Source organism: Aotus nancymaae, unplaced genomic scaffold, assembly GCF_030222135.1.
Source record: "Aotus nancymaae isolate 86718 unplaced genomic scaffold, 86718_ANA_hifiasm-v0.15.2.pri h1tg000057l, whole genome shotgun sequence".
In the NCBI taxonomy this organism is placed as follows: Eukaryota; Metazoa; Chordata; class Mammalia; order Primates; family Aotidae; genus Aotus; species Aotus nancymaae.
In genome coordinates, this window is record NW_026988471.1 from 51,395,841 (window position 1) to 51,412,934 (window position 17,094).

General features: G+C 38.8%; 2 long non-coding RNA genes across 2 annotated transcripts in view; one reads left to right on the forward strand and one right to left on the reverse strand.

Moving 5' to 3' along the window:
• Positions 1-17,094, forward strand: part of LOC135269682 (uncharacterized) — a 316,193-nt gene that overhangs the window by 296,087 nt on the left and 3,012 nt on the right. The window contains exon 3 of the long non-coding RNA XR_010337931.1: positions 587-693. This is a non-coding gene — a long non-coding RNA (uncharacterized LOC135269682). The remainder of the gene's footprint in view (positions 1-586; positions 694-17,094) is intronic.
• LOC105734447 (uncharacterized) overlaps positions 1-17,094 on the reverse strand; it is a 120,191-nt gene that overhangs the window by 32,354 nt on the left and 70,743 nt on the right. The window lies entirely within an intron of this gene.

Here is a 17,094-nt window from a genome sequence, read left to right on the forward strand (position 1 = left end):
TACCCAGTTTTTGCAGAATTGATGACAAGCTTTTACCCACGGCACAAGACAAGACATGATAATGTTCCAGGACTACCAACTTACAAGCTAGCCTCAGCCCAACCAGCATCCGTACTCAGCATGAAGCACCTAGGAATGAATGGTGCACCCTTTCTTTTTATTTTCTATATATAATAAAAGGCTGGAATGCTAGGGCCACAGCAAGACAAACCTGTAGACCCCCTCCCCATTTTCCCCATAACAAAAACAGCCTCAAACCTTGTAAACAGGGCACCTAGGTTCCAGGATGTGGTTGCACCCAGCTCTGGAACCCAGGATGTTAAGAACCAAGTTGCGGTTTTTCTTAGAATAGCCACCCAGCTACCTGCAAAACCCCTATCTAACCCCCATAGTCTGTAAGCCAGGCTGCTGCCTTCACTGCCTGTGGTAAGGCAGTCAGCCTGGCAGGTTGAAAGAAACTTGCTAAACCTGACCCTGGGCCTGCCTCTCCATCCTTTCAGTCAACCTTACAAATATTATCTTATGTTTATGAACTTTGAATTATCTTCCAAGCTGTTATTCACATATAAATTTATTTGTTCAACAGATACTTCTGATTCCCTAACATGAGTCCCGCTCTGCTGGGCCCTGAGTGGACAACAGTGAACAAGTTGGATCTGCTATGGGAGACTAACATTAATCAAATAACCACTGGTGAGTTTATAGTTACAAAACAGTGAAAACAATGAATTTTGAGGGCATATTGAAAGGAAAGTGAGATAAAGACAGGATTTTCCTAAGAATTATTAAACTCAGTACGGAAGCATATGGAAGAACGTTCTTGCTGAAGAAAGACATGATCTGAATGAAAGCTGGGGTCATGGCAGTGAAGGAAGACATAGTTGGTGCCAGTTGACGCCAAGGAGACAGAAGTTGATCAGGTCATACAGGCCTCGTAAGTCATGTTGAAACTTTAGCACAGTGTGAAAACATGAAAATGGCCTAAATCAAGAGGCAAATAAAATCAGCAGAGCCACATTTTGATAAGATCCATTTTGCTGCAGTATGGAGACTCCGTAACAGGATGGCAGAGTAGATGTGGGAGAAAAATTTGGAGAGCATTTTAACAGTCCAGATGAGACAGGACAATACCTCGGATAAAGGTTTAGGCAGTGAAAATAAAGAGAAGTGGACAAAATTTAGAGATTCAGAAAGTTATAAAGAAACTTGTAATGAATTAAATATAGAGTTTAAAAGAAACGGAGCAGAGATGATATTTCGTAGAAATATATTTTCATAGAATTAAAAGCACAGCTTCATAAAAATGAGTGCATAGGGAAACTATGAAATGATTTCAGGGGAAATGGTTTGAGTTTAAATTGGGCATAATAATTTTAAGGATGAGTGTGGACCTGGGAGGAGGGTAGGTCTTAGCTGGATACATATACATATCAAAATGATATAATGGTACTGTGTATCTTGCAAATGCTTGCATATTATATATGTGTGTGTGTATGTGAAATTTAGATACATATAATTAATTTTAGGGCTAAGGATTAGAGTGGAAAAACTGGTGATATCTAGCATATAAATGTGATATAGTGATATCGAGAATAAAATAGAACACTTCCGAACTTGTCACAATGCAAATAGCTAATGGCCAGGTAAAAGAGGATGTACCTGAAACTTGAATGAAAATTATTTTTAGACAAAAATAAAAAATTCCAGAGATGAATCCAGAAGAAGAAAGTATTGAGAAGCAAAGTGTAGTCAACAGTGTTAAAATCTCCTAAAAATTATATTAAGTACCAAAAAAAAGCACTCCTTAGATTTATTGACAAAAATTATTAGTGTCCTTAGTAAGAGCTTGACTGCATAGTTTATAGAAATAGAAGCCAGACCACAGTGAGAGGTATGAATTCAATGTATTTGGTCAACATCCATGAAATCTAACTCCAAATGGGTATGAGGGTGATAAGGTAATACATTTTGGAAGATGTAGCTTCTGAACAAATAGTGTGTGTCTATGTATATCTGTTTTGGTAGGGAAGATTGAGCATGTTGAATGCCAATGAGAGGATTCAAGTGAGTATACAAAAAAAAAAAAAAAAAAAAAGCTCAGTACTCTAAAAGGGGCAATATGGAACATGACCCTGAAATTAAGTTCAATCATGCTCTAGGAAAAGCATGTTTAAACATTTTGACTTTTTTTTATACTTATACCTACAGTGTGCAATAGGCAGGGAAAAAATAATATACCTATTATTTATTCATACTAGAAAATGAAGGCTCAAGATATTAGACAACTGATCAGTGACAAAACTCTAGGTCTCTAGATTTTCAGCTCAATACTTTTTTAATGGACTAGAGTCAACCTGGAAGAGAGTATTGGATAAAAATATCATCAAAGAAAAAATGAAATTCTTAGGTTGCAACAGATTTTGTTTCTTATCTTAAAAGGAAGAAATTAGAGAAATCAGAAAATATACTTAGTAAGAAGTCCACATTGGCATATCAGTCTGCCATAACATCTTTTAAAAAGAGCCTCTTATGAAAGCATTCTGGAGGTCAGAGTAATACCTGTTGCTTTCTTAGAGTTTGTGTTTCTGAAATTCTCTGTTGTGTAGCAAGGCCAACCACTCCTGATGTATTACTATCCACATCTGGTATTACAACATGCAAATTATCAAGTCAAGTTTGCCACAGTTGGCCTTGGCTGACTTTTTCCCACTTTGCATGTTATATTCTTTTACAATATAATTAATAATATATTAAACCTGAGCATTTGCAAGACACATCAGTACCATTTCAACTTTTCTAGGTCCTCACAATGGAGTTTTATAAATAATTCACAACAGCGTGCTAAATAATGAAAGCTCTGCCAAAGTGTCTGTCATGTCATCCAACCAAGACCCTTCCTGAGACTTGGCCTGGTTTGTTGTACACAAATGCTATTGGCAGAACTCCATAGGAAAACATGTTTCTGCCAATCAAACCCCAGGAAGTGGGGCTACCTGCTGATGAATCCACACTGCTGATTCAATTCTGCAAAACATCAAACTCCATAATAAATGTTTTCTAAAACAAAACATGGTACCTGAATATTGAAATGTAAATAAAGATGGATTAAATATATAGTCATGAGTGTTTAAAAAAGAAGGGAAAAAATTTTATTTGAAGGAGAGTATACAGAGAAAATATGCATTACCCAGTAGGCTCAGGAATATACATTGCATTATTATTATAGTGCATTATTTTATGATCCTTAATATATTCAGAACACTGTTGGCTGATTAATTAGGAGAAATGATTAAAAACAGAAACAGAGAGTGACATCAGCAAGGTAATGGAATGAGAGATCCCATGCAAAAACACTGATTTTTATAACCACCTATGGGCAAGAATACCTTTGTGAGAGTCCTTGAGTCTACCTGAGGTTCCACCACCTAAGTGGACCAAAAAACCCAAGATTGGACACATTTGAAAAGGTAGGATTCAGCTTCACTTTATCAGCATCATTCCTTCCTCAAGGCATCACAACTCTGTGTCAAGAGAGGCCCACTTGGCCCACCATTACTTCTACAGAGGAAAGTGAGAGAAATGCAGTAATTCTGTCTTTCCAGACTTGTAGGATTCTGCCTAGGTAACCTACTTTTGTCTCTACCAACCCAGAACACTGAGGGATTGGCACTGAGCCCAAAGTGTTTTCTGGTGGGGGGGGGGCGGCGGGTAGAGACAAAAGTAGGTCACCTGGACAGAGAACAAGGGATCGGCTGCTGTGCACTCCTTCCCATCACCTTGCTTCTAGATGCAGCTCCTAACCGGCTCATGGGCTCCTCCAAAAGGCCAGACTACTAAGGAAAGATGAAACTGACAAACCCCTAGCTAGACCAACTAAGAAATAAAGACAGAGGACTCAAACATAATTATAAATTAAAGAGGAAACATTGCAACTGATACCACAGAAATAATAAAGATCATAAGACTATTATAAACAATTATGGGCCAATACACTGTATAACCTAGAAGTGGAAAAATTTCTAGAAAAATACAACCTACAAAAACTGAGCAATGAAGAAATAGAAAATCCAAACAGTACAATATCAATTAGGAAGGCTGCATCAGTAATCAAAAATTTCCCCCAAAGTAAAGCTCATGACAGATGGTTTCATTGGCAAATTCTACCAAACATTTAAAGAATTAACGTCAATCTTTCTCAAACTTTTCCCAAAATACGAGGCAGAAGGAACACTTCCAAATTCATTCTGAGGCTAGCAAAGAACACTATAAGAAAAGGAAATTGCAGGCCAGTATTTCTGATGATGGTAGATGCAAAATGTTTTGGCAAAATATTAGCAAACAAAATTTAAAATCACATTTGAAGGATTATACACCATGATCAAGCACAATTTATTCTGGAAATACAAGGATGGTTCAACATATACAAATCATTATATGTGCTACATCCACCACATTAACAGAATGAAGGACAAAACCATATGATGATTTCAATAGACGCAGGAAAAAACATGACAAAATTCAGCATGCTTTTTTGATAAAAACTCAACAAATTAGGTAAAGAAGAGCTGTACTTCAACATAATAAAGTGCATACGTGGCAAGCTCATAGCTAACATCATAATCAATGGTGAAAAACTGAAAGGTTTTTCTCTAAGATCAGGAATAATCGAAAGGATGCTTCCGATTACCACTTTTATTTATCATGTCCTGGAAGCTCAGCCATAGAAATTAGGCAAGAAACATAAATAAAAGGCATCCAGATTGAAAATTAAGAAGTAAAACTATCTGTTTTCTGATGGCATAATCACATATAGAAAATCCAAGACTCTACCCAAAAAACTTAGAATAAATGAATTCCATAAAGTTGCATAATGCAATATCAATCTACAAAAATCAGTATTTTTCATATGCTAACAATGAACTATCTGAAAAAATAAATCCCATTTATAATAGCATCAAAAATAATAAGACACAAATTTAACCAAGTTGATAGTTAAATTTGTGACTTAAACACAAATTTAACCAAGTTGATAGAAGACTTGTGCATGGAAAGCTATAAAATACTGATGAAAAATACTAAAGTAGATACAAATAAAATGGAAACATACGTCCATGGGTTGGGAGAATTAATATTGTTTAAATGTCCATACTACCCAAAGTAATCTAGAAATCCAATGCAATATTTTATTAAAGGGTTCAGGACATGCTACCCCAAAATATGGCACCTTGGCATTTGAGAAAACACAAGAAACAGAAAAGTCTCTCTGATCTTGGTGCATTATTCTCCCCTGAAGTCATCCACATAAGCATTCTCTAACTTTTTTCTAAAGTAGGTCACAAGATTGTCTTTTTAGAGGGGTCCTACCTATACCTGGAGAAAATGAACTAAGACATAGAAACACCAAGAAGAATCTTAACAGAAAGGCTGAGTCTCTTCAGTTTGTTACCATTACATTACATTCTTTTGCTCTCTTATTATCGTTCTGCATGACTGTTTGTAAAAACATAGTTCTCCCTGTTACCTTGGGTGTTCCTTTCTGAAGCCTCCTATGTCACATAAAACTTTTATTAAGTATATTTGTTATGCTTTTCTCTTGTTAATCTGTCTTTTGTTACACAGATCTCAGCCATGAACCTAGTAATGTATGAGGAAAGAAATCTCTTCTTCCAAACAAATGTGATCCCTATAAAAATTCCAATGACATTTTTTATTGAAGTAGTAAAAGTAATTCTAAAATTCATATGAAATTACAAAACTCCCAAAGTCATCTCAAGCAAGAAGAACAAAGGTGGAGGCATCACACTTCCAATTTCAAATTATATTACAAAGCCATGATAAACAGTATAGTTCTGACACAAAAACAGACATACAGATAAATTTAACAATAGAAAAGGCAGAAACGAACCTATGTTTATATGGTCAACTAATTTTTGACAAAGATACCAAGAATACACAAGGAAGATAGGATAGTATCTTTAGTAACTGGTGTTGAGAAAACTGAATACTTACATGCAAAAACATTAAAATTGGACCCTTATCTTAGATCATACACAGAAATTAACTAAAAGTAGATTAACTGCGTAGACATAAAACCTGCAATCATAAAACTACTAGAACACAGCATAAAAGAAAAGCTTCCTGACATTGGTTTTGGCGATTTTTTTTATAGGACACCAGAAACAGGCAATATAACCAAAATAAACAAGTAGGATCACATCAAAATAAAAAGCTTCTGCACAGGAAATATTCAACAAACTGAAAAGGCAACTTATAGAAGTAAACATTAGCAAACCATATATCTATCTATCTGATAAAGATTACTATACAAAATACGTAAGATACTCATACAATTGAATGGCAAAACAGAACCAATCAAAACCCAAATAACCTGAACAAACATGGGCAAAGGCCTGAGTAATCTTTCTAAAAAAGACAAACAAATATGTAACAGATATATTAAAAAGTGTTCAACATTACTAATCATCAGGAAAATCCAAATAAAACTGCAATGATTTATCATCTCACAACTGTTAGCATGGCTATGATTTTACACACACACACAAAAGAGAGAGAGATAAAAAATATTGGTGAGAATATGGGCAAGAGGGTCCTTACACATTGTTGGTGGGAATGTAAACTGGTAAAGCCATTATGGTAAACATAATGGAGTATGTGAGGAAACATACAGGGTTTCTTAAGGAGTTGAACAACTGTATGACCCAGAAATTTTAATGTGTATATATTCAAAGAAACTGAAATAAGAATCTTGAAATAATAGCTGCATTTCCATGTTCATTGCAAAATTATTTACCATATCCAAGATAATGCAATATTAAATGTCCATTGATAGATGAATAGATTAAGAAAATATCCTGTATTCATACAATTGAATATTATTCAGCCTTTTAAAAAAGAAAATTCTATTGTTTACAACGAAATCCCTAGAGGACACTATGTTACGTGAAGTAAGTCAGACACAGAGTATTTGTCTCTTACTTACATGCTGTAATAAAATACCATAGACTAAGTAACTTAAAAAAAATAAAAATTTTTATTTCTCATAGTTTTGGAGGCTAGGAAGTCCAAGATTAAGACATAGGCAGTTTCCATGTCTTGCGAAGGCCCACTTTCTGCTTTATGGATGGCACATTCTCATTGTGTCCTCACTTGGTACAAAGGACTAGCTACCTTCTAGGGTCTCCTGTAAGGGCACTAATCTTCATAATGAGGGCCTTGCTCTTATAACCATTTATCTCCCAAAGGCCCCACCTCCTAAAATCATCACCTGTGGGGTCAGGAATTCAACAGATGAATTTAGGGAGCGGACACAAATGCAGTGGGCAACGTTGCGTGGTGGCTGCCAAGAGCTTGGGTGAGGAGAAAATGAGGAGGTGATTTTTAAAGGGTATGAAGTTTCTGTTATGCAAGATAAGCAAGTTTCAGAGATCTAGTCTACAGCATAGTGCCTATAGCTAACAATACTGTACTACTATACTTTATACTTAAAATTTGCTAACAGGATAGAGCTTGTGTTTAGTGTTCTTACCAAAGAGTTCCCTAAATCCACACATTGTATATAATAAAGGGGGCAGGAGGAAACTTTGGGAGGTAATGAATAGGTTTATGTCTGCTATAGTGATGGTGGTTTCACAGGTGTATGCTGCTACCCAAGCTCATGATATATACATTAAATACGTACTGACTTTTATATGTTGATTATACTTCAGTAAAGTGGTCAAATAAATAAGTAAATAAACAAATTCCCTTTAAAAGTAATAAATGCAGAAAGGGAGAATATATTACTCCAAAATGGCAGTTCCTTAAAGCTGTGGTTTTCAACTCTGCTTATTCACTCATTTTTTGCTTAACAAGGATATATTCTGAGAAATGTATCATTAGGCAATTTCTTCATTGTGCAAATATCATAGAGTATATTCACACAAATCCAGATGGTATAGCTTACTACACATCTAGGCTATATGGTGTAACCTATTGCTTCTAGGCTACAAATCTGTTCAATGTGTGACTGCACTGAATACTGTAGGCAATTCTAGCACAATGGTAAGTATTTGTGTAAATAAACATGTCTAAACATAGGTGAGGTACAATAAAAAATAGTATAAAAGATAAAAAATGGCAGACCTGTATAGAATAACTACCATAAATGGAGCATGAAGGACTGAAAGTTGCTCTGGATGAGTCAGTGAGTAACGAGTGAATGTGAAGGCCTAGAACATTATTCTACACTATTGTAGACTTTATAAACACTGCACACTTAGTCTTTTCTACATTTGTGTAAATTTTTTTTTCAATAATACATTAACTTGAGCTTACTCTGTCTTACTTTAAAGCATTTTTATTTTTTTAATTTTTCTGACTTATAACACTTATCTTAAAACACACATTGTACAGCTGTACAAAAATATTTTCTTTCTTTATATGCTTATTCTATAACTTTTTGCTATTTTTCCTTTTTTTTTTTTTTTTTTTTTTTTTTTACTTTTTAAACATTTTTGTTAAAACCAAGGCACAAACACATACATTAGCCTAAGTCTACACAGGTCAGAATCATCAGTATCACCACTGTCCACCTCCATATCTTATCCCACTGGAATGTCTTTAGGGGCAATAACAAGCATGGAGCTGTCATCTCCTATGATGAGAATGCCTTCTGGAATACCTCCTGAAGGACCTGCCCAAGGCTCTTTTACAGGTAAATTTTAAAAATATATAAGTAGAAGGAGTACACTCTAAAATAATGATAAAACATATAGTATAGTAAGTGCATAAACTGGCAACATAGTTATCATTATAAAATATGTACTATGTATAATTTCATAGGCTATACTTTTATATGACTGGCAGCATGGGTTTGTTTACATCAGCACTACCTTAAACATATAAATAATGCATCAAGCTACAACTTTATGATGTATACTACAATGTCACTAGGTAATAGGACTTTTTCACCTCCATTATAATCTTATGAGACCATCATCATACATGCAATCTGTCTTGACCAAAAAGTCTTTACACAGGACAAAACTGCATCAGCAACGTCTGGGGAGTATTTAACAATTTTCAATGTCCTAACATCATCAGCTGAGCTTCTGATTTAATGAATATGAGGTGTAATCTGGCCATCACATTTTTTTTCTTTATTTCATCTAATGTGATTCAAAGATGATTGAAACCACTGCATTAGACTCATCTTCCCAACAATGTGGATTAAGGCAAACAAGCCATAGGTGGGTTTGGGCCTCCCTGAACCAAACCTACCTTAAGTGGTTGACTTGGATATTTATCTAAATAAATGAGGGCAAGCCACAATTGCTAATTGAGAAGAAAAGATTAGGACACTGACTAATACACTTTGGTTTCTTCCACTGATATTGGATTAAAAGTCTTCACCTCATGAAGGTACAATAGGGTATGTAAACTTGGAGTTTCAATTACACAGCAAATTTCATGTTTTCAGTTCTTACAGATTTAATCCTTAAAGCCAGAATATACATAAATAAGAACACTGTAATTTTCACTTTTCATTCTAGAATGAAAAAACTTCAGATCCTTGACAGTAATCTTAGCTTCTTTTCAAATTTAAAGTAATTAGATGCCAAATATTTCCCTACTGCCCTGAGGAATTAAGCATCAGGTTTTTCCTTGTCAAGGACTGCCTTCAGTGAAGATGTACATTCTCCAAATTGTCAATTCTTCAGTCATAATAGTGGCTCTCATGTTTTCTTTAGAATTTCAAAATAGAAAACTCATATTTCATTATATCATCCTGTTTGCTTCTCACAACTGATCTATCATCAAATCTCATAATTTCCTGAGAAGTATCTCTTAGATTCTCCTGTTGCTTCTTGTAATGAAGACTTCATCTAGAACATCCTCACTACTTTTTGGGACAAATTTTTTATAGGATGAGTCACCATTTTAAAATACAGATTTTACCAAAAATCTGTCAAGAATATACAATTGTTCTATATCATTGATAAAGTGATATAACCATAAATCCCCCCACTCAATCTCATCTTGAATTTTAGTTCCCATAATCCCCTATGTCATGGGAGGGATCCAGTGGGAGGTAATTGATTAATTGGGCAGTTACCTCCATGCTGTTGTTCTCATAATAGTGAGTGAATTCTCACAAGATCTGATGATGGTTTTATAAGGTGCTTTTTCCCCTTTTGCTGGGCACTTCTCTTTGCTGCCACAAGGTGAAGAAAGACAGGTTTGCTTCCCCTTCCACCATGAATTGTAAGTTTCCTGAGGCCTCCCCAGCCATGGTGAACCGTGAGTCAATTAAACCTCTTTCCTTTATAAATTGTCCAATCTTGGGTGTGTCTTTATTAGCAGGATGAGAATGGACTAACAAATATGCAAACTCCATACTCCAGAATGCTCTTATTTTTAAACATATTTAAAACGTTGAACAATGTCTTAACTTCTTCCACTAACGTTTACTTGCTATACTTGAAAATGACCCAAAGGAAAATAAATTAATTTACTTATTTGAAAGCTGAAGTCTCTGTCTTATACTTTATTCTACAGCATTGCAGTGTGGATAGTAGAAAGGACAAGGGTGTTAAAACGAAATACAACTGGATTCAAATGTTTACTGATTACTGTGTGTTCATGAGCAAGTTTTTAAGACTTTTTATATTCAGTTTGTTCGTTGTGAAGTGGGGGTTAGGAAAGGTCAACCTGTTAAGTTGTTATGAGTTCTCTAGAAAATATCTACCATCTATCATCTATCTATATCTATCATCTATATTGATAGCTCTATGCCATAAGTTTTAAACAGTTATCCTCAATAAATGGAATCTCTCATTGTCTGCCCCCACTTCCTACCTTCCTTTTCTCTCTCTTTCTTTCCTCTCCTTTTCTTTCTTTCACATTTTTAATAACGTATATTATTTCTCTACAATGAAAAACCTACACTTGGAAGAAAATGGCAGTCCTTCTTCAAAAGGGTTAATTTTCTTTTGTAAGATTCAGGAATTGATGGCTGAAGTGTTTTTTTTTTTGTTGTTTACAGCTTAAGTTTAAACCACAGAAAACATCAAAACCTAGCCTGGCTTTGTTTAGTATTTGTCATAACTTGGAGATTCAAAGGATCTTTGCTTTTTAGTTTCCAAGTTAAAGGGTTTGTTGATGGTGTCTACAACGGTAAGAACAAAATTCACTAATTAGAAATTGAAAACCTTAGTCAATCAAAAGGTCTTTGTTGTTAGGTTTGGATCATGGCAAAAGGAGGAGTTTTGCATTTGCCTAGACACATACAAAAGGCAATTTGTTAAAATAGCAAAAGAGCAGCAAAGGCTGTCTGCTTCTCTGCTTACTCTGAATATACTACAAGTAGAAAGCAAAGGCTGTTTACCAGCTCACCAGTAATCACATTTTTGGTACAAAAGGGAACTCTGAAAAGGCATACTTAGGCTTACAAATTATTCATGTTCTTCCACCCAAATACCACCTGGCACAGATATTTGGCTCTCAGTAGGCGAGAACTTGTAGTGAGAATAGAACCTTGTAAATGGGAGGAAACTTTATTCACTACTGTGACCCTTTTCCTTTGCCCTAGGCCTTTTCTCTATGCAAGAAATCAGAAAAGTCTTCACAACTGGCAGGCAAGAGAGGAGAAACCACAGGGGCAAGGTGCACAATGTGGATATAAAATTCTACTCTAAGAGAGTATGGAGGGAAGCCACATTTAAGTTGGTTATTTTATTTTATTCATCTAAATATAAGATGACAATTTTTTTGGCTTTTGAATTGATTTGGTTAGTAGATGACACAAATGAAATAGAAATACGAGTAGAAAGAACATTTTTCCTTCTCAGAAACTGTGTGCAGGAGTTTGAAAATGCAGGATAGATGGACGTCCCCAAGAGAATGATGGAGGAGAGTGAGATCCTGGGGAAGTAAGAAAGCATAAGACTTCTTTCTAGCTTATCCATTAGAGTTATTTCAACTCATACGTGATTTAAAAAAAGAATATGGAAACACTACCAACAGTGTTTCCTCTCTTCCTGTGAAATGCTTATTCTTCAATCTCAAATTAACTTCCATATTCTTTACAAAACTTTCCATTCCACTCACAGACAGAAGATTTTCTCCCATCTCTGACATATTGAAGGACTTCTCTTCCCAGGTCCATGAGGGAAATGGTTTGAAAGGCAGGAGTTTCCCAGCTCCTTGCCTCCATCCAGGAACCAGAAGGGTTTCAAATATAAAGTTATTTGTCTGGGTTTCCCACATGCAGGCTAGGTAGAAAAAGCCAGGTAAGGCTCCTTTGTCCAGAAAAAAAATACCAAAAGCTCTGGGAAGAGGGGGTTCTGTAACTCAGAGTTGTGGACCAAGTAGCCAATTTGGTATCAGAGTCAAAGATCAATCACTCCAGAGAAAGTTTGAAAGAACTCCTCTCATTGGATGAGAACACGAATGGGGAGGGAATAACTCACTCAAGGGTTAAAACTCCAGCTGCTCCTGCCTATAGAGTCCTCCTCTGGGTCCCCTCCCAGGACAGCATGGGAGGTGTCTTCTTTTTCTCTCTCTCTAATAAATTGCTTTTCCGCAAAACTCTTTGAGTACACAAAATTTATTAGAACGGTAGACTCACCACACATCCGGGGTCCCTTTCCCAATTCTTTGGGGTTAGTGAGGCTAAGAACCTCTTTGGAACTGGGAGCTGAGTGTGTTCCCGTTACATCTTTTAGCGAGCCAGCCAGGAGAACAATGGACTTCAGAGCAGTGAGTGCTATTGGATCCCTTTTGCTGGCTAATCTGTCCTTTCCCTTCTTTTAAATTTGTTAAGGAGGTAAAAACTGGGCACCCATCAGCCATGTAAGTGCAAATAGCATGGCTGCCAGACTAAAGACATGGGTATCAGGCTTTCTGGGAACATATGCTTCAGCAACACCTGGCTCTTCAGAATTGGGAGCGTTGGCTAGCCCCGAACCAGCTTCCCTTTCTGGCGGTTCTTTCTTTCTCTGGGCCAAGCCGAGGGCCGGCCAGAGGAAAGGGTGGCAGTCCCGAACTCTCGATTCAGTCCGGTTAAGGTTGTGGCCCCACTTAGACCTCCTAAGAAAAAGCCACCTATGCGAGCCATGCCCAGCCTTTCAGACCCCAACCTCCTGGGTCCAGATTACCATAAGGCAAACTTCTTCCCAGCTCTTTCCACTGAGATATTTCCACACAGGAAACTATTACCCTTCTTTCTAGGACTTTGAGGCTCCTGGGGTGGCAGTCCAGGGACCCTTGACCATGGTACCCTCAGGCTTATGCCTATGAGAACCTCCCACAGTATAAATGCACAAGGCCAGTTCCCTTAGTCCGCAGTGCTAGGTTATGTCCTAACAAAGCCAGAGTCTATCAGAGGATACTAGAGGCTATAGGACATTATGTTTTTTGTCACCTGCAATTTCCCAATCCAATTGAGTGGAGCCAGAATCTAATAGTGTACAATTTATCTTGCCTAGGATTGGCTCTCCATATGGCAGAACTTCTCCATCTAGAATACCATAGTCAGACCTGGTCTGAGGCTCAAATACTTAATTACAGGCCCCACAATGCTAGGGCATATTCCTGGAATGGAAAGTGGGGTGGAGTAGAAAGCCTGGGTCCCGAGGGCATTGTTCCAGCCTCAGCCATGCAGCCAGCCATTACCTTCTTTAAGACTGTTGTGCTTAGAGGCCCTTCTCAAGGAGTTTATCCTCCTAGTGCAGTTTTATGGTCAGGCCTATGTTAATTGAACTCTTGCCAGGGAATACTGGCACCCATCACCCAAGCCTTTCTGGCCTAGTTCTTCAAAGATGTGCGGATACAAGGACACTAAGCCCAGCACTCCCCAAGTCTTTAAGGTGGACATAAGGAAATTAGGCAGTGAGGGTGTGCCCATGAAGCCAGTAAGCGCAATTAAACCCAGCACATGGTTGTGGGGGGAGGGCAGAAGATGATCACGCATGTAGGGTACAAGGGAACTGCAAGGTGCTATAACTGGGGGATGCCCCAGGGCTAGCAGCTGCAAGGAATAACCAGGGATTGGGCATTCCTGTGTTCAATTTCAGATGGGTGCATCTCTTCCCGAGGAAAAATCACCTTTAAAGTATATCCTGGATAACTGGGACCAATTTGACCCATGATCTTTGATGAAGAAATTGCTCACTTATTCTGCCAAACAGCGTGGCCATGATACCCTCTGCCCAGTGGAGAAATCTGGCCTCCTGAGGGAAGTATAAATTATAACACCCTTCTACAATTAGACCTGTTCTGTAAGAGGGAAGGTAAATGGATTGAGGTCCCCTATATGCAAGTTTTCTTTTCTCTAAGGGATAAGCCTCAGCTATGTAAGGCCCGTAACCTATGCCCTATTGGTTCCTCCTCAGGACTACTCCCAAATTTAGGGCTCCCTTTGGCTCCTCCCTCCACCAACCAGGTCTCCTCAGTTCCTATAACCCAAGAGGAGTCAGGAAAGACCAAAATGGCTAAGGCACATCAGGCTAATAGGATGCCCCAACTCTGTCCCCTACAGGCAGTAGGAGGAGAATTTGGCCAAACCAAAGTACATACTCCCTTTTCACTTTCTGACTTAAAGCAAATCAAGGCGGACTTAGGAAAAATTTCAGGTGACCCAGAAAAGTACATAGATGTTCTGCAGGGCTTGGGTCAGTTCTTCAAATTAGATTAGAAAGATATCATGTTATTGCTTAGTCAGACCCTAACCAACAATGAAAGAGAGGCTGCTGTCGCAGCGGCTCAAGAGTATGGGGACACCTGGTACCTTAGTCAAGTACATGACCAAATGACATCATTGGAAAAGGATAGATTCCCTGCAGGCAGACAAGCAGTCCCTAGCATGGACCCTCGCTGGGACCCTAACTCAGAACAGGGAGACTGGAGTTGTAGGCACCTATTGACCTGCATACTTGAGGGATTAAGGCAAACTAGGAAAAAGCCCATGAACTATGCAATGTTATCCACCATAACTCAGGAAAAGGAAGAAAACCCAACAGCCTTCCTTGAGCGGTTTTGGGAGGTCTTAAGAAAGTATACTCCCCTGTCACCGGACTCCATCAAGGGTCAGCTAATGCTAAAAGACAAATTTATTATGCTATCAGCAGCAGACATTAGGGGGAAGCTCCAGAAGCCGGCCCTGGAGCCAGAACAGAGTCTAGAATCATTACTAAATCTAGCAACCTCAGGGTTCTATAATAGAGACCAGGAGGAACAGGCTGAAAGGGACAGGAGAGACCAGAGAAAAGCCACAGTCCTAGTCATGACCTTAAGGCAAGCAGACCCAAGGGGCTCAGAAGAGGGCAAGGCTTGGGTTAGCCTCCAGTCTGGGAGAGCTTGCTACCACAGCAGCCTACCAGGACACTTTAAGAAAGACTGTCTCCAGAAGAATGGACCACCTCCTCATCCTTGCTCGCTGTGCCAAGGTGATCACTGGAAGGCATACTGTCTCAGGGGACGAAGGTTCCCAGGGCCTGAGGTGGCTAACCAGATGACCCAACAGCAGGACTGAGGGTGCCCGGACAAGTGCCAGCACAAGCCATCACCCTCACTGAGCCCTGGGTAAAGCTAACCATAGAGGGCCAGGAGATTGATTTTCTCCTGGACACTGGCATGGGCTTCTCAGTTTTACTTTCCTGTCCTGGACGGTTGTCCTCCAAGTCTATAACTGTTCAAGGAGTCCTACGACAGGCAGTCTCCTGATATTTCTCCCAGCCCCTAAGCTGTAACTGGGGAGATACACTCTTCTTCCATGCCTTCCTCATCATGCCAGAAAGTCCCACCCCCTTACTAGGATGGGACCTGTTAGCCAGAGCAGGAGCCATTATCTATATGAACATCGTCAGGGAGGAAGTCCCTTTCTGCTGCCCATTATTTAAAGAAGGAATTAATCCCAATGTTTGGGCAATGGAGGGACAATTTGGGTGGGCAAAGAATGCCTGCCCAATTTGAATAAGGCTAAAGGATCCCACCTCTTCTCCTTGCCAAAGACCGTACCCCTAAGACTGGAAGCCAAAAAGGGGCTACAGGATACTGTAAGGAACTTAAAAGCTTAGGGTCTGGTTTGGTCCTGTAACAGCCCTTGTAATACTCCAATTTTAGGAGTACAAAAACCTAATGGACAATGGAGGCTACTGCAAGATCTCAGGCTTATTAACAAAGCTGTGATCCCTTTATACTCAGTCGTACCCAACCCATACACCTTGCTCTCTCAAACACCAGGAGAGACACAATGGTTTACAGTGCTCGACCTTAAGGATGCCTTTTTCTGTGTTCCATTACATCTTGACTCACAGTTTCTGTTTGCCTTTGGAGACTTTTTAAACCAGAATTCTCAGCTCACCTAGAAAGTGTTACCCCAGGGCTTCTGAGACAGCCCTCACCTGTTTAGTCATGCTCTGACTCAGGACTTAGTCATTTTTCACATCCAGGTACCCTTGTTCTTCAATATATGGATGACTTAACTGCTGACTCAGAAACCCAGTGTCAGCAGGCCACCCAGCACCTCCTAAACTTTCTGGCTACCTGTGGATATAAGATGTCCAGATCAAAAGCTCAACTTTGTAGGCAAGAAATAAAATACCTAGGGCTTGTCTTGTCTAAGGGCACTTGGGCCCTTGATGGAGAAAGTCTCCAACTCATGCTAGCCTTCCCCCATCCAAAGACCTTAAAACAGTCGTGGGGATTCTGAGTTTCTGCCAATTGTGGATTCCCAGATATGGTGAAATAGCCAAACCCCTATGCACTCTGATTAAGGAAACCCAAAAAGCTAACACCCATCTAATACAATGGGACCCTATAGCTGAAGCAGCATTTCAGACCCTGAAGCAGGCACTACTGCAGGCTCCAGCACTAAGCCTGCCTATAGGGAACGACTTTTCCCTGTATGTTACGGAAAAGTCAGGAGTGGCACTAGGAGTTCTCACCCAGATGCGAGGGACTACACCACAACTGGTGGCATACCTAAGTCAGGAAATTGATGCAGTAGCAAAAGGCTGGCCACACTACTTGTGGGTTGTAGCCACAGTGGCTATGCTGGTCTCAGAAGCTACTAAAGTAGTGTAAGGGAAAGAT